The following is a 21574-nucleotide window of genomic DNA, read 5'->3' as shown; positions in this document are numbered from 1 at the left end:
TCTGAGCACATTATGGAGATTTTTGGACACCTCTAAAAGGGATTGATAGCAACATTCCCTCGTGCTCTTTTCCCCCTTCTCTTGCTTCTTTTTCTCACGACGAGGATTAAAATACCATCCTCTGTTAAAAAAGAAACAAGGGGCCCCTGGATGGCCCCGTCAGTTGAGCGTCCGACTCCGGCTCTGGTCGTGATCTCACGCTTCATGAGTTCGAGCCCCTCGTCAGGCTTTGCGAGGACAGCCTGTCAGCACAGACGCGGCTTTGGATCCTCTGTCCCCCTCTCTCTGCCCCTGCCCCGCTTTTGCTCTCTCAAAAGTAAATAAATATTTTAAAAAAAAGAAAAACACGTGCAAAATAGGGTGATTTGCCACCGTGAAATGAAACCAAGACCTGATTTACTGTTTCGGTCTCTCGCAGAATCGTGACCATTTATTTTTTTTATCTGTGATTTTGTTTTCAATTATCTTAGGCCTTATCACGTAATTTACACATCTATGGTGATGCTACGTCTCCTCTATTTCCAATGAGTTGGCGAGAACACCATCTCTCCATCTCTAATCATACATACGTGGTAATTCTACAGTTGTATTTTTGAAGAGCCGTTGAGAAGACAGCCCTGAATGGCAACTTGAGTCTGGCTTACTAAAGAAATCACAAGCCAGGTTGGCTACAGTATCTTGTCACACTGAACTTTGAAAGCATCTGACCTTCTGGATCATCTATAAAATGCGAGAAGGGTTACATACTCTTTATTTAATATCATATGTAAACCACACTAAAATCCTTTCATTAAGCAAAGGGCAACATTTTAGGTGCAGGGAATTTTATTTTACTTTTTTAACTTACTTTTTACTTTATTATTTTTTTATGAATATAATTTATTGTCAAATGGGCTTCCATACAACACCCAATGCTCATCCCAACAAGTGCCCTCCTCAATGACCATCACCCATTTTCCCCTCTCCCCCACCCAGTCCCCCACCTTCAGTTTGTTCTTTGTATTTAAGGGTCCCTTGTGGTTTGCCTCCCTCCCTCCCTGTTTGTAACTATTCCCCCCGCTTCCCCCATGGTCTTCTGTTAAGTTTCTCAAGATGCACATATAAGTGAAAACACATGATATCTGTCCTTCTCTGACTGATTTCACTCAGCATAATACCCTCCAATTCCATCCACGTTGCTGCAAATGGCCAGATTTTATTCTCTCTCCTTGCCAGGTAGTATTCCATTGTATATATAAACCACGTCTTCTTTATCCATTCGTCAGTTGGTAGACATTTAGGCTCTTTCCATAATTTGGCTATTGTTGAAAGCGTAGTGCAGGGGATTTTAATTAAACTGACATAGTTGAGACCAAAAAGATACCGTGGACCTTGTAGCTTATCTTCAGCTCTTGCAACATGACTTGAAACACAGCTGGGTGTTGCTGTTCTATGAGACAGTGAAGAGATTTCTTCGGTATTTAAACATATTCATATGACCCGTTCAATAAACCTAAATATAAACGCAATCTCCTACACATTCAGAGATGGCATTCACCATGTCTGTGAAAAGCTCACATTGCTAATTGATTCCAATCGTGTCTTCAGAAGGGGAAATCAGTGATGGCACTTGGGAACCAGAATTCCTGTCAAGTTCTAAACGCTGGGCGCATGCATTTAGCCATGAGCCAATCTGATTTAAATCAGCACTGTCCATGAGAAATATTCTACCTGCCATTTGTGATCTGAATTCCGGTGTACGGGAGCCATTGAAATACGGCACACGTAAAAAACGGTCATGAGGCATTTTTGCTCGTAAATAAATAAGGCAGTGGCTGACTGTCGCTCCTTAGTTGCCTTTTGGGATAAGCTATCAAGCCTGCCTTTCCCCCGGTCTTCTTAAAGCCAACGAAGATGGTTTTGTTCTGCGGATGCATTTCTTGGGATACTCCAAATGCTCCATCGGTGTCTCCCCTCCCCCAGGTGAGGCCTTTGTTCTTGTTGGCGGCCATGTAAGAAAATCCAGGGGCCCAGCCTCTCTTTCGCCCAAACAGATCACAGAGATTTGATAACAGTCTTGTTCTTGCCTTGCCTCTCTTTTCGACAGCATGGTGCCGGGCACGCTACCGAAAGGAATCTTCTTGCCCTTCTCAACGTCATCCATTTTTATTTTTTTTTAATGTTTTATTTATTTTGGGGCAGGGGGAGAGAGAGAGAGCGCAAGAGAATCCTAAGCAGGCTCTGTGCTGCCAGCCCAGAGCCTGATATGGGACTCGAACCCATGAACTGTGAGATTGTGACCTGACCCAAAGTTCGATGCTCAACTGACTGAGACACCCGGGCACCCCGACATCACCCATTTTTTCTTTTCCTTTTTAAGTTTATTTATGTATTTTGAGAGAGACAGAGAAGGGGGGTGGGGAGAGAATCCCTATCAGCACAGGGTCCTAAGCGGAGCTCGAACTCACGAACCCCTGGACCATGACCTGAGCCGAAACCGAGAGTTGGATGCTTAACCAACTGAACCGCCCAGGTGCCCCTATTTTTAAACGGCTCTTCCATCACGTGCAGAACAAAGGTTCCTGCTGGCAAGCCAGATGTCAGAAGTCCTTCTGAAGTGTCCTGGCCAGCTCTGGGAAGGCCATCTGCGGGATCAAAACCCTGCTGTTCTTTCCCCCCGAAAAGAACACGACCTGGCCTGAAACAAGCCTTCCTTTTCTTCTGCCGGTCGCTCCTTGCCCTGTCGTCCTGCCTACGAACACCTGCCCCTGTGCGGCTGCTGGGGCCTCTCTCTTCTTACTGGATGCTGTGCTGCCTGGTTCAGGAATCGCTCAATAAAGCCAGCTGGGTCTTCCCATTTTCTTGGCTGAATTTTGTGGGGGTTCTTGAAGGACCTCAAATATCACCTGCACTTGCTAATTCAAATCCATCTACTTAGAAACACACGTGCTCGTTTGCACTTCGCGTATTTTAAGACGCCAGAGAGGCAGACTTAGTCAGCGTTATAAAACAAAGGACAGCTAGTTCCAGTATCAAAATAAGAACAGTATAAATGCACACAGAAAGGAGTTACCGTGAGATTTTAGTGCTATTAATTATGTCAAGTTGTCCCCAGAACACCGTGTCCACTGTGGCCACGCACAAACTCCTGGAGGCAACTTTGTACACAAAGGAGGGGAGGAAGGCCACCTAATACTTTATTATTAGCTAGCTCACTGGACCCCAACTTTAGCACAAGGCAGAGTGAACTGGGCTGGACATTGCAGAAAACTTTATTTTCCTTTCATTTGTTTAAAAAACACATTTTTGTAGCCAAAAAAAAAAAAAAAAGGGAACGTTCGCTGCTAGGAGTTTGTTGCTGTGCTAAGTTTAGAATCTGGCACTTTTACCGGAAGTGCTGTAAAATATATGCTTTTGAAAGTGCCACCTTGGGGCGCCTGGGTGGCTCAGCTGGTTGAGCGCCTGACGTTAGCTCAGGTCGTGATCTTGTGGTTCTGGAGTCTGAGCCCCACGTAGGGCTCGCCGCTGTCAGTCTCTCAGCACAGAGCCCTCTTTGGATCCTCTGTCCCCCTCTCCCTGCCCCTCCCCTGCTTGCACTCTCCCCAAAATAAATACACGCTTAAAAAAAAGTGCCACCGCAATGCCTTTCTGTTTACGTGTAATGTTTTCCCTTCACTTTTACATTTGTTACATTCACGAAGGTGTTCCCAGCGCTTATGAGGTTGCACTTATATGAGAGAGAGAGAGAGAGAGAGAGAGAGAGAGAGAGAGAGAGAATTGCATGAGAGCTGGTGGTTATTTGTACCCTTTGTGGTCTCGAGACCTATTTTTTCCTTCTTTATTTATTATGTGGGTGCTATGCCCCCATGAAACGCTACCGTGAGCCCAGGAAAGGATTGTTGCCGTGCCCTCAATATCTCAGATGTCCGAGAAACCTAAGAGCCCTCTGTGCTTCTGGATGGATCTGAAGATAGGGGAAGTCGAACAGTCCACAAGCAGAATATGGAAAGGACTTCAGAGCATCAAGGGACGCCTGGGTGGCTCAGTCGGTTAAGCACCCGACTTTGGCTCAGGTCATGATCTCACGGTTCGTGGGTTCGAGCCCCACGTCGGGCTCTGTGCTGACAGCTCGGAGCCTGGAGCCTGCTTCCGATTCTGTGTCTCGCGCTCTCTCTGCCCCTGCCCCACCCTCCACTCAAATATGAATAAACATTAGAAAGACTCTAGATGAGCATCAAGTTGCCAAATCCCTCCTACCACAATCCTGATGAGGAATGTGGGGAGGGTCTTGAAATTGGGGGAATAGTAGGAAGTATTGTACAGGGGGGAAGGAGATCCTTGGAAGTGACAGATGTCCTGAACAAGTACATCCGCCTCTGAGAAGGTGTGGGGCGTCGCATTGCCTGCCTGGCGAGCAGCTCTTCGGCGTCCCTAGGAAAAGGGCATCGTGCAAGCCTGCACCCAGGTTGGTCCTGGCCTCTCGGAGCTGCCCTGCTGGCTAGATACTGTGACTCCAGCTATAGCCAGGAATAGAACGAGAGTTTAGTGTTTTTTCTTCAGTGGATAAAACCGAGCTCATTCACAGACATTGAAAGAACCTGCCACTGTTATTGATTCAGAATAAAATCCTCTCTTATTTATTTATTTATTTATTTATTTATGTTAACGTTTATTCATTTTTGAGAGACAGAGAGACAGAGTGTGAGCAGGGCAGGGGCAGAGAGAGAGGGAGACACAGGATCCGAAACAGGCTCCAGGCTCCGAGCCGTCAGCACAGAGCCCGACGCGGGGCTCGAACCCATGAACCGTGAGATGGTGACCTGAGCCGAAGTCGGATGCTGAACTGACTGAGCCACTCAGGCGTCCCAGAATAAAATCCTTTTAAAAGGAGACTCTGGAAAGACTTTGAGCTGAGAAGGATCCCAGCTTGGGATGTTGTCGATGGACGAGTGGTCGCAGCTCCAGAACTGAGCTCCAAAGGCCTGCAACTCTCCAAACCCTGCTACCTCACTCTGGTGGTGTTCTTTTTTCAGTGGAATGTTTTCAGTGTTCGGACTGTCCTACTTGTCCTTTTCCTTCCCTGGAAGCTCTTCTCTGTCTCCTTTGCCATCCCACCCTCCTTCCCCCGTCCCTAAAGGATGAAGTCATTCAGCTTGGCCCCGTAGCTTCCTCTCTCTCCTACTTTCTGGTGACCTCATGCGGGTCTGCAGCCTCAACTGGAAGGGAGTTAGTTCTGCACGGAAGGCCCCGCATTTACATCTGCAGCCATCTCTCTGAGCTCCAGACTCCGACCTCCAACTCCCTGTGAGTCTCCAAGTTTCCCGGGCCCCAGACTTGGCAGTTACCCTTAGAGATTCTCTTTTTCCACTGTGATCTCTAGGCCCAAGCCATTTCTGCTGTTCCACCATCAAAATGAATCCCACGTCAAAAACCCATCGCTCTGTGTCTCCTGCCAGGGTCCCGGCCAAGCCGCTCTCACCTCTTGTCCAATGAGTGCAACAGCATAGTAACTGGTGTCCTTGTTTTCATTGTTTCCACTCTTCCTCACTTCCGACGCTCTGGACCCTACCTTCAGGAACGTGTTACGTGAAATAATCTTTTCTCAAATACAGAGAAGTGTACTTCTGTCCGAGCCCTCCGTCGGCTTCCATTGCAATCAGAACCAAAGCTAAGTCGTTCTTCACGGTCTGTGGACTCTGCCTTCTGCCTTCCTGGCCACCCTCTACCTCCCTCCTGGCCTCCTGCACAGCCTCCTTGACTCTCTACAGGACGTACTCGTCAGAAAGGCCCTCCCGGCCCAGCAAGTCTGCATGTCCTTTTTCTTTCAGCTCTCAGATCGCAAGTGTCCATTGCCAAGAAGGCTCAGTTGACCTCTCTCTCTGGTGTATCCAGTCCCCCTCCCCCCGCCCCCCCCACTTGTTCCGTTTTCATTGATTTCATTTGTCAACATAAGAGATTATCTTCTTGATTTATTTTTGTATTAGTTAATTATCTGTTTCCCGGTGAAATATAAGATCTGTCAGCACGGAATCCGTGTCTGTCTCATTCACTGCTTTGTCTGGCACAGGGTTCCAAGTGCATTTGACAACTGCACGGGTGAAAGAATGAATGAACGGATGGATGGTTGAACGAAGTACAATTGTAGAGCAGGGCGATCTCTGAAAACCTACCCCGCACCTGAAACGCCCAGGCACGTCCACGGCTGCCATTTGTTTCTTCATTAAAGGGAGAAGTGGTCCCTTTAGTAGAGCTTTTCCTTTCGCGGTGCTGGTGTGACAGATCCAGAGAGGGGTGCCTCGGTGCCACAAAGTCTGTTGACAGATTGGAGGGGGCTTAGAGAAGAATATGGGATGAAAGGACCAAAGAGATTGATTTATGAGCTGAATTAAACCTGCGGAATGCATGCCTAGAGCACTGCAAAACACGGGCAGGAAATACTGTACAAAATTTGGAACATGTACAGAGGTAGGACAGAGATGAATTATTTAGCTCTGTGCGCATATTTGTAATTAGCAGACAGAGGACGAATGGAGCCTTGGCTGTTAGGCCCCAGGAGCTGCCTTCCCCAGGAAGGTCACGGTGGTCCTTTTATTGATGGACAGAAAAAGCTACCAAAGGCAAACGTGGGAATTGGGGATTGCTACTTCCAGCATTTTCCTAATGAGGCCAATACTCTGAAAATCTTTGAAAGAGCAGAGGAGCATTCTGGAAAAGTGTCATCACTTTTTATGTTTACTCGAACTCCTTATCCATCTTCTGGCTCGGACTCAGAATTCAGTCGAGGTGGTCCCAAGTTCAGGTTAAACAGATTTTCAGGGAATGAAGTGGGAATGGTGGCTTCTCACACCTTCTACTGTGTATGTCCTACTGCTGCTGTGACAGATCACTCAGCATTTAGCAACTTCAACGACACAAATGTATTCGCTTAAAGTTCTGTGGGGTGGAAATATGACACCAGTCTCACTGGGTACAATCCGTGGGTCAGCCCGCTGTGCTCCTTCCCGGAGCTCTAGAGAAGAATCCGTTTCCTCGCTTTCTGTGGCTGCCAGAAGCCTCCCACGTTCCTGGCCTGGTGGCCCTTCTTCCATCGTCAAAGCCAACAAGGATGTACTCTCTATGCCTTCCTTCAGTGGCCGCATCCTCCTCTAACTCGTCTTCTCTCTCCCCTTCCGCTGGGAAGGACCTTGGTGATTACAGCGGGCTTATCTGGAGAATCCAGGATAAACGTCCCTTTTACCGGAGAGCCGATGTGTATCTTGATTCCGTCTGCGACCCTCACTCTGCTTTGCCGCATCGCATAACACATTCACAAGATCTGGGGATTGGGACGTGGGCATCTTTGCTGTTGGTGGCGGGGCATTATTCTGCTGACGGCATCGAATGAGGGCATCTGTGGAGATGTCGGGGGTGGTGCTGAGGCACAAAGAGGTCCTTCCTGAGCTTCACGCCTCTGGTTCTGAGCACTCGGGCTCTCCCGGTGATCAGGTTCACTTTTAAACCCGTATCGAGGACACATTAGTACCGTCGGCCAGTCAGGATCCCAAGGAGAAACAAAGGCATGCTCTCTGACCTGCCGAGTCCTACCAGGAGCCTGGGGTAGGATGGCCTGGGACACGTGAGGGCATAGAGAGGAGCAGACAGCAGACATTGACATGCAGAGTTTAGAAATGAAGCCATGGAGAGGCAGGAAATTTGCGTCTGTGGCTCATGGTCAATAACCAGTGAGTTGTGGAGCTGGGTCAGAACCAGGCGTTGAATTCTAGTGCTTTATTCGCCACGTTCTACCTCATTAGCCATGACATGCGTCCCCTTAGCCGACTACCATAACACAGGGAAGGACACTGAGAGGTGACGGGAAGAGCTGTTCCCCTGAGGCAAACAGAAAGATGCCGAGCGAAAGCCAATAACAGGGGCACAAAATGAAGAAACAGTGAATGTGTGAGAAAGATCACTTCTGGGGGAGCTACAATATTTGCAAAGTAGGTGGTGACAAACAGAGGCCAAGGGCAAACGGAATGCTCACGTTCCCAATGTGGTGGCCGCGGCGAAGGACACAAACGATGGTGAGGAAGGAAATTGGTTCCACAGCTTTGTGGGGCAGCTGCTAGCCCAGGCGTTGGCTGATGCGCTTTGTGGCTCTGAGCCTTCGTGTTCATGGCCAAGGACACAGGATGGCCGGTGGCTTAGCCCCAAAGAAGGGACTCCTTTCCCTCAAACAGACCTGAGCCGCGGCCTTGACTTAGATCCTGAGTTACACCTGTGTGGGGATTCAGAACACACACACACACACACACACACACACACACACACTGAGCTGGTAGCCACTTAAGAATTGCTCGTGATGATTTGGGATTCTAACATATTTACATTTCTTTAAATGGATTTAAAGCTCCTCCCCAAACCTCCTCCAACCACACAGTGTTAATAAAATTTCATCCTACTACTAGTTAACGATGGGTTTTGATCGAAAAGCTCTAAATAATGCTCCGTAACGGTGTCATTCATTGTGACCCTACCTGCTGTCGTTTGTCTGGGCACATGGACCTCGAGATCCTGGATCTCACCTTGTATCTTGGTAAAATCAGAACCTAAGTTCTAATTTTTAAAAACCTTGTACTTTTGTAATGGATGTCGAATAAAAAATTTCCACATTACATATCTGCAAGGCAACATTTAAAACTTGGTGGAGGCGGGGCACCTGGGTGGCTCAGTCGGTTGAGCTTCAGCTCAGGTCATGATCTCATGGTTGGTGGGTTCGAGCCCCGCGTCGGGCTCCATGCTGACAGCTCAGAACCTGAAGCTGTTTTGGATTCCGCGGCTCCCTCTCTCTCTGCCCCTCGCCTGCTCGTGCTCTCTCTCTCTCTCTCTCTCTCAAAAATAAACATTAAAAACAATTAAAACTTTGTGGAGATGCTGCCCTCTTCCAGCTCAGACTGCAATTCCATAACGAAAAGAAAATGTCATGCTCCTTCAGCAACAATGATCTTTCTGTGCGTTTTGTGTTCTTGAGCCTGTTTGTTTACATTGAAAGTGTTTTTCTAATAAGCTGTGTTTCATATGAATATGCGAAAGGATCAGTCCAGCTTATCTTCTGAATTAAAGTTCTATATATGTGCTCTCCCTGCAACTCTATGAGGCAATTTCAGCATTTTCTTAGAGTGATCAATAAAATGAAATTTTAAAAAGAGAAAAAAATTACAAAGACGTCTCTGTTCAGCTGCCGTAGGCAGATGACTTTTCTTATATAAAGAGAACATTCCTGGAAGTGGATTTCATTAATTTCAAACAGCAAATACATGTAGTTTTTAAAAGGGGGAAAAAAATAACATTACCCACCTAAGCCAACAACACTACAGCATGGGATTCTTTATAAAATCATAAATCTAGTTACTTCAGTGAGCATCACAAGCATAATATAAGGTGTTATTGCTATTTGTGTTATAAAAGGGTGCATACATTAGCATGCATGGGGATTGTCTGAGACTCTACCCTGCATGACATCTGCTTCCTTTTAACAACGACAACAAAAACGAAACGAAACAAAACCACGTTCGTTGTACCTTAAGATTTCAAAAGAATAAAATGCAAAACTGGATTATGTTTCAAGGTGAAAGTCCTCTGTTGACTAAGGATGCTTCCATTTTCATTGCAACTGTGGTTCTTGGTCTCTTTTTGGTAAACTTTTTGCCATCACAAGCTGAGGCGTGGATATATTTATAGTTCAGTTTCATTTAACTATGTTCATTTGTAATGATCTGTGACAGATTTATACGATCGTAGATTCTTGGTGTCACTGTTGGATTATTTATATTTCTATAAATTAAGGCCATTATTATCAAAGATGGCCCCTGACAGTACGATGCAGTGGTTGGAAATAACATTTAATATTTCCTGAGCCCTGATGAATTCTCTCTGGATTGCATCCTGGTGTAGACTAAGAAATCATTGTCTTTGCTGGAAAAAAGGAGGTCTTGAATAATAATAATAATAAGCCACTAATGAAAGACAAAAATTTCAGGACTATTTGTAGACACTGGTTTTTAATCTTCCTAATGATAGCCCTGACAATAAATAGATGAGAGGGATAATACATAGCTGATAACACCAACGGACCAGGCTCCTCTCCCTCCTCATTGCGGGCGATTAGCCTCTAGGATAGATTCACATCATGCATTTTAAATCTTCCTTTTATCTCTGTGTTGGAGGATGATGTCTCTACCAAGCCCTTTTTAAGCAAGAGTTTTATGACAGATGGGGCAGATGAGAACCTTTCTCTCCCTGGCACCAATAAAACAATCAAAGTTAATTGGTGACTTCAGCATAAAACAGTTTATTTGTGACTGTAGAATACTGCAAATTAATAATCAGATATAGAGGACGGGGGCAGAAAAGATGAAAGGAAAATGGGGGCCTCAGACTGCTTTTAAAAATCTCTTTATAGAGCCAACCTGGTTGCACAAGCTGGACACAGCAGGGCTGGGGTCCTGGCTTTGCCCCATCCTGGCTGTGTGACCTCTGTCCAGTTGTCCAATCTCATTGAGAGTGTGTGCTGTCAGGAACGCGATCCTGTCTCAAGAAAGCAATCTCTACATTACCAGCCGTTTTAATTTCCCATTCGGATTAAGCTACTTGAGCGATGGTTCATTTATAGTCAACAACACTCTCTGGTGTAAGTGTGGAAAATACCTCAACTTCATAAATTAAAAAAAAAAACAAAACAAAACCCTGAGTTTCCGCATTTGGTATTTATCGAAGTGCCATAAACCATTAAGCGCATTTAAACGTAAAAAAGCAAATACAGGAGGGAACTAGCCCAGGACTTTGGTGTTAGGTTTGACTGCGTCCTAATCCCAGCTGTACCTTTCCCGAAAATGCTAGCTTGTTTTTTCAAGCCGTGGTCTCCTATGTAACAAAAGGGGAGCAGGGATGCCTACTGATGTCGTCTGCAGGCTGGATGGACGGCGGGCACGGAGCCAGCTCGGCGATGGCAGCCAATCTCCTGGGGCTTCCCCTTCCACCAGACCGTGGCCCGTGTCTGGTCCTCACCCGGCCCCAGACATGGTCCCAGACGTGTCACTGAGGCAGTATTCCTGAGCTCAGTACGAGGGGCAGCCCTGGGAGGGGGGGTGTCCGGGAGAGATTTGGACTCGGGAATCAGAGGGACTGGAATCTGTGTTGGAACATTCTAGTTATGGCAAACTGGAGCCATCCGTTGAGGCTCGAGACTCCTCGTTTTGAAATGGAAGGCCTGGGGGCCCCTCAGGTGGCGCCACATCGCCCCAGAAACTTCTGGCAACGGTAGGAACCGCTTATACTCAGCTGCATTTCAGCGACATCGTGGTGGTTTCATTCAGCGAACCCAGGTTCGGAGGATTAAACTCTCTTGAGTGATAGCCCCTGTGGTTATTTCTCGTTCATCTGTAAATATGAGGTTGATTTCAACCTTCTGTATGCTCGTGGCAGGATACAATGTCCCTCTGTCTTTGGTTGTGGATGAGAGCCTGCTAGCGTTTAACCCGCTGGGATGTATCTGGCCGGCAGAGATTGCTAGAAAAGAGCAGAAGATTACCAGAACACTTGCATTCAAGGCTGAGCTTTAGAAGGGGAGATTAATCAGAGGTTAAAAGGGACATCATATATATCGTTTTAGTAATTTCATTCTGCTGTAGGTGGCCGATCACCGTGTAATGTTTCTGCCCCCGAATGGATTCTCATAGAAGCTGAATTTGCGGCATCATTGTGCTCGGGGCCACCCGCGTCTTGTGGGGTAACTGGAAATGCAAGGGCTCAGCGGGCTTGCGTTTAGAGAAGGCCTGGGGGCAACCCATCTGGTTCGCACCCGTCTTGGTTAAAAATATGACCTCGCCAAAAAATGTGTGAGATAGTCCGTGTCAGGCCACTGGGGAAGATCACCCGAGATCTAGCGTATGGTGTTGAGATGATCCAGATGAACTAAACCTGATCGCCAACCCCCCCCCCCCTCCCCGCACTGGATACCCTTGATCACTCAGTGTGTCTGACATACCAGTCCCGTCCTCACCAGGCATCCTGCTCTTCAGCAGCAGGCTCTGGACCTCCTCCTGGGGCTGTTCACCGAGGGTACTGTGGCTCTCGCTGGCGTACCTGTCCTACTCTTCCTCCTCTGCTGTCCCCTTCTCGTTCAGGACCCTGATCTCTGCAGCTCCTGCTCTGACCATCGTTGGTCAGTACTTGATCTTTCCTGGGTCTGAAACCCCGCCTGACCACCCGGCTCCTGCTTGGTTGGTCCCTGGATTAATGAACTGGGGCCCTCATCTTCCAACTCCCGACGTGGGCCTCCCCTACCCAGCCAAGGGCGGCGGGTGGTAGGAAGTACGTCTGGAGCAGGTGGAGTGTGAATGGACGTGACCTTGTCTTCACTAAGCCATCCCTTAATTAACACGGTGGCCACCACCTTCCATGTTGGCTTTCTGAGCATGGGTTTCCCAAGCTGACCTCACGGAAGCTTTCCAGCTGTGCTCACCTGCGAGGATTTTGTTCCTGGTTTGGGGTCTATTTCCATCAACAAAGCCGTTCGGGAAGACTGAAAGGAAAAGGAACTTTTATAATATTGTAAATCTACCCAGTTCCCATCTCCGTTTTGTAAGTCTGTTCACAATACCTTATCTACTATTTTCTTTGGCTAGGTTCGGAGTTACAGATTGGGGAAAAAATCTGAAAAAAATTATGACTTTAAGTCAATTATACGGTTTTTGTTTTTGTTTTTGTTTTTTTGCACATGATTTAAGTACTTCATTTTTGCCTTGCTTCTTTTTATTTGATAGTTTTCTTAAGAGTGAAGAGTCAAATAAGACCGAAGAACTCTCCCCTTAGGAGAGATATGCTGCGTGAGATCACCTGAGCGGCCTGGGAACTAACCGGCTTCGCGGAACCCTGCTCCACGGCGGGCACCTGCCCAGGGAGAGGGCACGTGAAGGGCAGTGAACGCTCTGAAGTTACGTGTTGTGGGAATGCGATCTCTCACCCCAGGGGTCAATTCCATAGCAGAATTTCAGAACAAATTATGATCCTTGAAGTTTACAAACCACTAATCTGAAACCGGGGTCTCACAGGAGAGGGCTCTGGGACTCAGGAGTGTTAAGATCCAGGGGTGAATGAGCATCAACGTGGGCGTAGGGCTGGCAGCAGTGTCTGGTCACTCGATTTGTCTCCCTGTCACAAACACCGGGACGTGCTCGCTGTCGGCCAAATTGTAGCACTGGGAGTTAGAACAGTCTGCCCTCTGTCTCTCGTTTTAGCGGGGGACCGTTGGGCGGATTCACGTAACGCCCTGAACTCCAGTCTCACATAAGAGTGATAACACCCCCATTGGGGTGCCTGGGTGACTCAGTTGGTTAAGCGTCCGATTTCTGCTCGGGTCATGATCTCACGGCTCGTGGGTTCGAGCCCCGCCTCGGACTCTGTGCTGACAGCTCGAAGCCTGGAGCCTGCTTTGGATTCTGCATCTCTCTCTCTCTCTCTCTCTCTGTCTCCGCCACCCCCCCCTTCTTTCTCTCTCTCCCTCCAAAAGAAATAAGCATTAAAAAAAGTTTTTTTGTTTTTGTTTTTTTTTTTTTTTTGAAAAGAATGATAATGCCTCCACTATAGAGCTGTCCTGGGATCAAAGAATATGGTGTATGTGACACTGACCACGAGCTTCTATGTATTGAGGAAAGATTTGTGAACCATTTGGTAGTCTTAAACCCCATTTAGATGTAAGAAATCTGGGGGCCAAAGGTCGCATAACAGGACCCCTGCTTTCTAACTGTTGCAGCCAATGCTTTTCCTGCTTATTTAAAAAATTTCTTTTTTTTAATGTTTATTCATTTTTGAGAGAGGGAGACGGAGAACATGAGCGGGTGAAGGGCAGAGAGAGAGGGAGACACAGAACTTGAAGCGGGCTCCAGGCTCCGAGCTGTCAGCACAGAACCCGACGTGGGGCTCGAACCCATGAACCTTGAGATCACGACCTGAGCCGAAGTCGGAGGCTTAACGACCGAGTCACCCAGGAGCCCCTCCCTGCTACTTTAATTGGCTCCCATCTCCCGAGGAACTCGTATGGCTCACTTCATTAGAGAGATCGGAGACAGGGTTCTGGCACACTAACACTCTTTAACATGTGTTTTTTGTCCTTATCTTATTGACTCAACCTGCAGATACATCTGCCAGAAATGTCCAATTGCTCCTTTGTCTGAAGAAGATTTTATATTGATCTTAATCTAATTAGCTGGTTTGAACTATGGTTTGTGTCAGGATTTCTGTCTTGATCTAATTAGCTACTGTAGTCGAAGCAGCATGGAGTTGAAGTCATAATTGCTGGTGTGCAGAAGGCTCTCCTGTCAGGGTCTATGTGCTGGATGGAGACATTTCTAAACACTGCAGACCACTGACGGCTTAAATACGTCTGCTCAGTTGGCTCCAAATTCTTCTAGAAATGTCATTGGACTCGAAGCCAGAAATATCCCTGAGCTCAAACCTCGGCTCCTCATTTTCGAGCTGTGTGACCTTAGGCAAGTTCGCTTAATCTCTTTAAGCCTCATTTTCCTTATCTGCAAACTAGGCAGGGCTCCCAGGATTAAGGGACCAGACAGCTAGCCAGGTAGCCGTGTACAGATTCTTACGGAACTAGCTTAGTTCCTGGCACGTGGCAGGTCAAAGCTTCTGGTTCCCTCCTCGCACATCTTCCTGCAAGTCTGGCTGAGATTTTCTCTGCCCTGCATGATTCCCCATTTCCTTCTAACCCTCCCTCCCTCTCTCCCTCCCTCTTTCCCTCCCTCCCTCCTGCCTTCCTTCCTTCCTTCCTTCCCTCCTACCTCCTTCCTGTCCTCCTCCCTCCCTCTCTCCCTTCCTTCCTCCCTTCCTTCCTTCCTTCCTTCCTTCCCTTCCCTTCCTTCCCTCCTCCCTCCCTCCTTCCTGTCCCCCTCCCTTCCTTTCTTCTTCCTTCCTTCCTGCCTTCTTCCGCTTTTCAACAGCACACAAGATTCCCTGAAACCTATTCCCCAAACAAGATCAGAGAAAGACAAACAGCATTCGGCATGTGGTAACATTTAGGAGGAGGGTCAAAGTAGATGAGGCGCCAATCTGAGCAGAGTGAAAGCAAAGCCGGGGGATTGTCTAAAGCCTGGAATTTGGAGAAACACTAGAAAACATAAGGCCAACTTCAGGTGAACACGTGAATTTCAGTCGGTGGAGCAAACTTGGGCAGGACCTGCCGGGGCTGACACAGAGCGGGTCGAGGGCGGGGAGCCCAGCACCTTCCCCCAGGGACTCAATCCAGACTGTGGAGAATTTTAGTGACTTGTAACTTTACAGATCGCAGAGTGATTCCTTATTTGCCATCGTACACGGTGAGCATTTTGACTACATTCATTTTCTTTTTTCCTCTCCTACTATTTCGGCCTAGACCATCCAGCCCTATGGTTAATTAATGGTTAGTGCTGCCCTTTGAAACTCAGATGAATCTTCCTGTAGGATGCATCTATAGAAGTACACGAAACTTTCCTTCTTTCTTTCTTTCTTTCTTTCTTTCTTTCTTTCTTTCTTTCTTCTTTTTTCTTTCTTTCTTTCTTTCTTTCTCTCTTTCTCTTTCTTTCTTTTTCTCTCTCTCTCTCTTTTTTCTTTCTTTCTTCTTTCTTTCTTTCTTTCTCTCTTTCTTTCTTTCTTTCTTTCTTTTTCTCTCTCTCTCTTCTTTCTTTCTTTCTTTCTTTCTTTCTTTCTCTCTTTCTTTCCCGTATACTGTTTTCTCATCAGCTCTTGAAAAGAGAAGGTTGGCATTTCTTTTCCAGCTTCAAAGACTGGTTTTGAGCTGTGGTTGACTTTTGCATGGAATCCTGAAGGTTCTGCACCTACGAGAACAACACCATGATGTTGTCGAACAGCAGTTTTGAAATCTAGCAAGTTCTGTTAACAGCCTCTGTGGCTACTGCATCGTCACGAAAGCTCCTTCATTGGGAAAGCCTGTTCACCTCCTTCTGGGGATGCAGGAGCCTATTAATTATATTAATTTTGAGGAAATATAAGTGTTATTGCTCAAGATCGTAATTAGGACAGATGTTACTAGCAGTTCCGTTAACCACTCCCATCCTTACCCTAAGATGAAAACCATAAGGGACTCTTAAATACGGAGAACAAACTGAGGGTTGATGGGGGAAGGGAGGGTCAGGAGGAGGGGAAAATGGGTGATGGGCATTGAGGAGGGCACTTGTTGGGATGAGCATGTAAGCAATGAATCATGGGAATCTACTCCTGAAGCCAAGAGCACACTGTATACACTGTATGTTAGCTAACTGGACCATAAATTATATTAAGAAATAAAAAAAAAAAAAGGAAAACATCTTTGGTGTCGTGGACGAGATGAGTTCCTAACAACACAAGCAAAGGTATAGAAATTAACAGTTAAGCAAGAGTAACCGCTTTGCACACTTGAACTAACTTCCGAAATCTTCAAACCTGGCAAAGTCGTAGAACTAAAATCACAGAGAAGTAAAAAAGAAAACGAAGATAACATGCAGATCAGTCTTCTTTTCACCAGTCTGCGTTATTTCTGTCGTGCCTACGTGCTGCCCGAATAGGCTCATGTGACATCTTCCGAAAGCCTTAACACCGCAAAGTCAGCAGGGAGTGAAATTTTGGAGGGCGGCGCAGTGGACGGGCCTCAAAGTACCCGCGTGCCTTGGCGATCACCACCGTTGGTCCCCCTCTGTGTTGACGCCTTGTCTCAGGGACGTCGCAGACCTGCCAACACATCAGAATCCAGGGGCCATCAAATTACATAGGAGGTTAGGTCAAGATGGCAGAAAGTTCACATGGCCGGACTCCCTTCCCCCCTAGACCTTTTGAAATGACAAGTGTGCGTTGAAAGCAGAACATTAGTGTTAGTGAATTGGGAAGCGTGGTCCCTGTTTTGGGATTGCCCGAGAGTTTGAAGAACCCCAGAATCTAGGCAAGAGAGGGGAGTGGATTCGCAGAGAAACAGAGGCAGAGAGCCGGTCTGGGCAAGTGCTCAGGGGCTCAGTGCTAGCTCCTGGGAGGCTGAGTCCTTTTTACCGCGTGTGTCCCTTATTGGTTTCCGAGCCCCACGTCCTGTACCTCCTGGGAGGCGCTGCTGCGGGCACGTCTTCACAACTGGCACAGAGCTGGGCTGAGCACCAGGCTCAGTCCTGTCTCCCCAGAAACTAACTTTACATGTTTCCCCCAGGTCATCGTAGGTCTGAAAAGGAAGAGGCATGAGTCTGTACTTCCTAAGCACTTCCTAAGCTTGTCTCCCGGCATTGGCCCTTGGGACTTGGTGTGGGCGATGTCCCTTGGAATCCAGGAGCTAATCGGGGAGCGGGATCCAGAGCGCCCGCCGCGGTCGCGTTGATCTTACTGACTCTACAACAGGTATCATCGTAAGCTTCCCAGTTTTGCAGACGAGCTGATATGGCCCTTTGAGCTTTGCAAAATGTGCTTCTGGCTGCTTTTCATCTGTGCTTCTCCAGAACGTGCCGCGCGGCTGGCAACGTGCTGACCAGACACAAAGCGACTGCAGCCGGTCGAAGCCTGGTCTGCTCCCAACGGCGTGGGCTGGGAGTCCCACAGACCCTTCAATACCAGGGGAGCCCCTCACCCGCACCCCCGGGGCTCCCCCCACGCCTGCCCTTCTCTCTCTTCTGCACCGCAGCGTTCAAGGCTCTGCAGCCCGGCTGCCATCGGGCCATCGGCCTCGTCTCTCTCAGCCGTCTCTTCAACCAGTTTGCAAACTCCGCTCTGGCCTTCGCTAAGCCCCTTCCTCCTTTCCTGTCCACCATGACCTTGGATCAGATCACGGCTCTTCTCAGACCATCTGAGAGATTGTTCACTGTTTTCCGGCTTTTCTTCTTCTTGCCCCAGAAACGAGCCCCTCAAGCTGCATCCCCGGTAACCTTTCTAAAACGCACATTGCCTTAGAATCAGGCAGCGGCCTCCTCTTGCCCTCAGGATGAAGTCTCAGGCTTGGTGCTGTCCCTCGCAGCAGGCCTACGTCAAGCTTTATACTTGAATGAATATTAAATCGTGGCTTCCCGCACACGCACACACACGCGCACACAAATCCATGCCCCTCTATCTTGTGTGTTGTTCCCTTTATGTGGATTCCCCACCACCTCCCCCCGACTGTGTTAGTATTTGGAGTCTGTTTCTTCCTTTGAGACTCAAAGTAGCTGTTCTGTCCTCCAGGAAGCCCTCCCTGAACCCAGGTGGGCAGACAGTCCCTCGTCTGAGTTTCTGTAGCACCGTGTTTATTTATCCACGTAACTTTTGCCGTTTTATACAGGAATTATTTGTTGATGCCTTTCTGTGCTCTGGTGTACTATGAGCTCCCCACCGGCCGGGCTGCATTCCAGATATTTTGGAGTTTCCAGAACCTGTTATAAAAACTTTTGAAAAAATGTTTATTCACTTTTGAGAGAGAGAAAGAGAGAGAGAGAGAGAAGCAGAGAGAGAGGGGAACAGAGACCCAAAGCGGGCCATGCACTGGGAGCCTGATGCGGGTCTCGAACTCATGAACCATGAGATCATGATCATGACAGGAGATGAAGTCAGATGCTTAAGTGAATGAGCCACCCAGGTGCCCCCGAAGTAAACTTTTTAAAGCCTAAGTCTTCCGCCTGGACACATCTTCTTTTATGATGAGGGAGGTTACAAAGCGAACTAGCATTTCTTGCCGGAAATATTTCCCTTGACTTTCACACAATTCTGTGAACTAGAAGGATCGGTTTCCTGAGCATCCAGGAGCAAACACGGGGATTCGAGCTCCACCCACGGCCAGACTCCGGGCCGCGTCCCTGACACCCACCATCATCAGGAACACTCGGTATTAATCAGTGATACTCAGGACAACCCGAGGAGCTCGTTGCTCTTTGTGCAGATGAGGACACTGAGACACAGCCTCCTAGGCCACCAAACGTGTGGGCGTCAGCACGGGGGTCTCCCGCGGCTCTCCTGACCCCGGGACTTACACCCTTGACCTTGCCAATACTTGTATTTCACTGCATTGCTCTCTCGGGCTGCGTGTTTGGGGAAGGTCCCTAGCAAGATCACGCACGTGACCAGGGCCAGGGAGAGTGATTACGTTTGTGTTACTGCGTGAATGCTCAGCCGAATGAGAGACGTGTGGCAACGGACGAGAAGCCGGCCAGCAAGGGGAAGACGCATCTTTCCACTCAGCCCCCACAGGATCGTTTCCCAGGGAGCGGGGAAGCTGGCTCACCAATAGGACGCCGGCCCTTCCCGCTGATGAATTCCTCCCGGAGGCAATAAATAATCTTTCCGGGCCGTGCTGATGATACTTGGAGCACGTGGCACGTCATTATGCATATTGCCACTAGCCTCCAAGTGCCGGGGTGGAAAGTGACGTCTAATTCCATTAATCAGCGTTCTGCCGCTGTCCGTGCTCTGGTGTCATTTATTATTTGAGTTGGGTTCGCACTGAGGAAAAGACATCTTTCCCAGAATCAGGAGGCGCGGAGCCGAAGGCCAGGCTGTGCCTGGAACTAGATCAGGGACAGAATGGAGGAGCCGAGTGAAAAAGTATCTGTGACCTTTAGTTTAGAAACCGTTCAGGGTAGAAGTCAGTAACGTAGGCGGCAATGTGGAGAACTTACCAACACGAGACACGTGTCCCAGATCTCCAATGCAGTAGGCAGTGGTCGCTGATTCACTGGATACCTTCGAGACGCCCTGTCCGGGCCACTGCGGAATAGCCTGCGAATGTTTCCCACGGACGCGTAAAGGGCAACAGTGGGAGTGGTCCAGCAGCAAGTCCCTTGGCCGGCCCTGTGGGTCTCAGTCACAGAGAAGTGCATCTGTATTCATTTCCTCTCTGGACTCTCCTGACGGTCTTAAGACGCAGGACCCAGCCCCTGATCGCCTCCTCTCAGATTACGAGAGCGAAGCCCTAACGGTCGTTAAATTATTTGCCAAAACCCCAGAGAGGTGAGTGTTGGAGCCGTCTCGAGGAGCCGTGGCTTGTGTCTCTTCCCAGAGTTCCCTTTCTGGCTCCGTCGGGCCGCCTTGGACTTGGAATAAACCGTTCCCGGGTCACCGGAGAAGCGTGTCTTTGCGGGACGCCGAGAGGTTCCTGACTCGTGGCGAAGCGCGTGGCACTCGCCCCCACGTGGGAGTGGCGCTTCTCCGGGGTCCCTCGTGAGCTTGTGGGACGGCCTGCCTGGAGCCGCGGGAGATGCCACCTTCTCGCGGGATGTGGGTCGCGGGCACCCCTGAAAGCAACCGTGCGGAGACCGTGTCTCCTTCCAGGGGCTCGGGGAGCCCCACGCATCAACTCAAGGCGTGGCAGCCAGGTGTGGGGCAAGGCACGCAAGGACTGTGGCCAGGCACGTTGGGTTAGAACTGTGGGCCGTGCTCTCAAAAGCCTGCCGCAAGAAACACGTGGAAAGTGCCACCGGCCAGAAGCTGGGGAAGCCAGGGCTGCTCTCTGAGCCCGCGGACCCCCTCTGGGTATGAAGCCTGCACGAGCGTGTGCCTCCCACCCTTTGCAGTCATTGCTTTACGGTTCACGAGGAAGGAAGTCCACAAGGTCCACAAAGGCACTTGGAAAAGAGAAACTGACGATACAGATGTAAAAATAGATCAAACGTACACGTGGACACAAGGGAACTCGTAATATTTGTTCAGAAGAAAGAAGGGAGGGCGCCTGGTTGGCTCAGCCCGTTGAGCGTCTGACTTGGGCTCAGGTCGTGATCTCGCAGCTCGTGAGTCGGAGCCCCGCACTGGGCTTGCTGCTGTCAGTGCAGAGCCTACTTCGGACCCTCTGTCTCCCTCTCTCTCTTCCCCTTCCCCGCTTGCGCTCTCTCTCTCTCCTCTCTCTCTCTCTGTCTCTGTCTCTCAAAAATAAAAATAAGCATTTAAAAAAAAGAAGAAATAAAGGAAATATGAGGTGAAAGGGTAGTGTTTGTTCAAAGACTAAGCTATTACAATTTTTTTGGTAAGCTTCATCTTTATCTTTTCAAATATTGGGCACAGGGGCACCTGGGTGGCTCAGTCGGTTAAGCATCTGACTTCAGCTCAGGTCATGATCTCACAGTCTTGGGTTTGAGCCCCGCGTCAGGCTCTGTGCTGACAGCTCGGAGCCCGGAGCCCGCTTCGGATTCCGTGTCTCCCTCTCTCTCTGCCGCTCCCAGCCTCATGTATCTCTCTCTCTCTTAAAAATAAAATAAACATGAAAAAAAGTAAAATAAAATATTGGGCACAAAAGTCCCTTGATTCTGAACGTTTGATTTTCCCACCAGTAACTATTGGCAACAGAATTGTTGTTTTGTTGTTTTGTTTTGCGCACCTCTATAGGACTCTGTAAAATCTGAACGCCTTTAGGCAAGGACTGCAGAAAACAGCTATCTTATGAGTGCCTGGGAGGGGGAGACGGGGGGGGGTGGGGGGCAGGGCAACAACACACACTTTGGCTAATTATTGTTAACATGACTTTATTTGTACTGATATTACGGTAAGATTTTGGACTTAAAAAATGTATATGTGTATATAAATACATACACGTAGATATGTGCGTATGCATGTGTATGGTTGTAATATATAGTTGTAGATG

At 48.4% G+C, this 21574-nt stretch overlaps 1 long non-coding RNA gene across 1 annotated transcript; it reads right to left on the bottom strand.

Moving 5' to 3' along the window:
- Positions 1-10709: 10709 nt before the first annotated feature.
- On the bottom strand, positions 10710-20061 carry LOC132687548 (uncharacterized). The gene is made up of 3 exons (XR_009614182.3): positions 19620-20061; positions 12482-12541; positions 10710-11526 (listed from the first exon to the last, which is right to left on the bottom strand). It is a non-coding gene; the product is annotated as an uncharacterized LOC132687548 (long non-coding RNA).
- Positions 20062-21574: the final 1513 nt, after the last annotated feature.

This window comes from Panthera onca, chromosome A3, assembly GCF_046562875.1.
Source record: "Panthera onca isolate mPanOnc1 chromosome A3, mPanOnc1 haplotype 2, whole genome shotgun sequence".
Classification (NCBI taxonomy): Eukaryota; Metazoa; Chordata; class Mammalia; order Carnivora; family Felidae; genus Panthera; species Panthera onca.
This window is presented reverse-complemented; position numbering and strand designations above follow the sequence as displayed.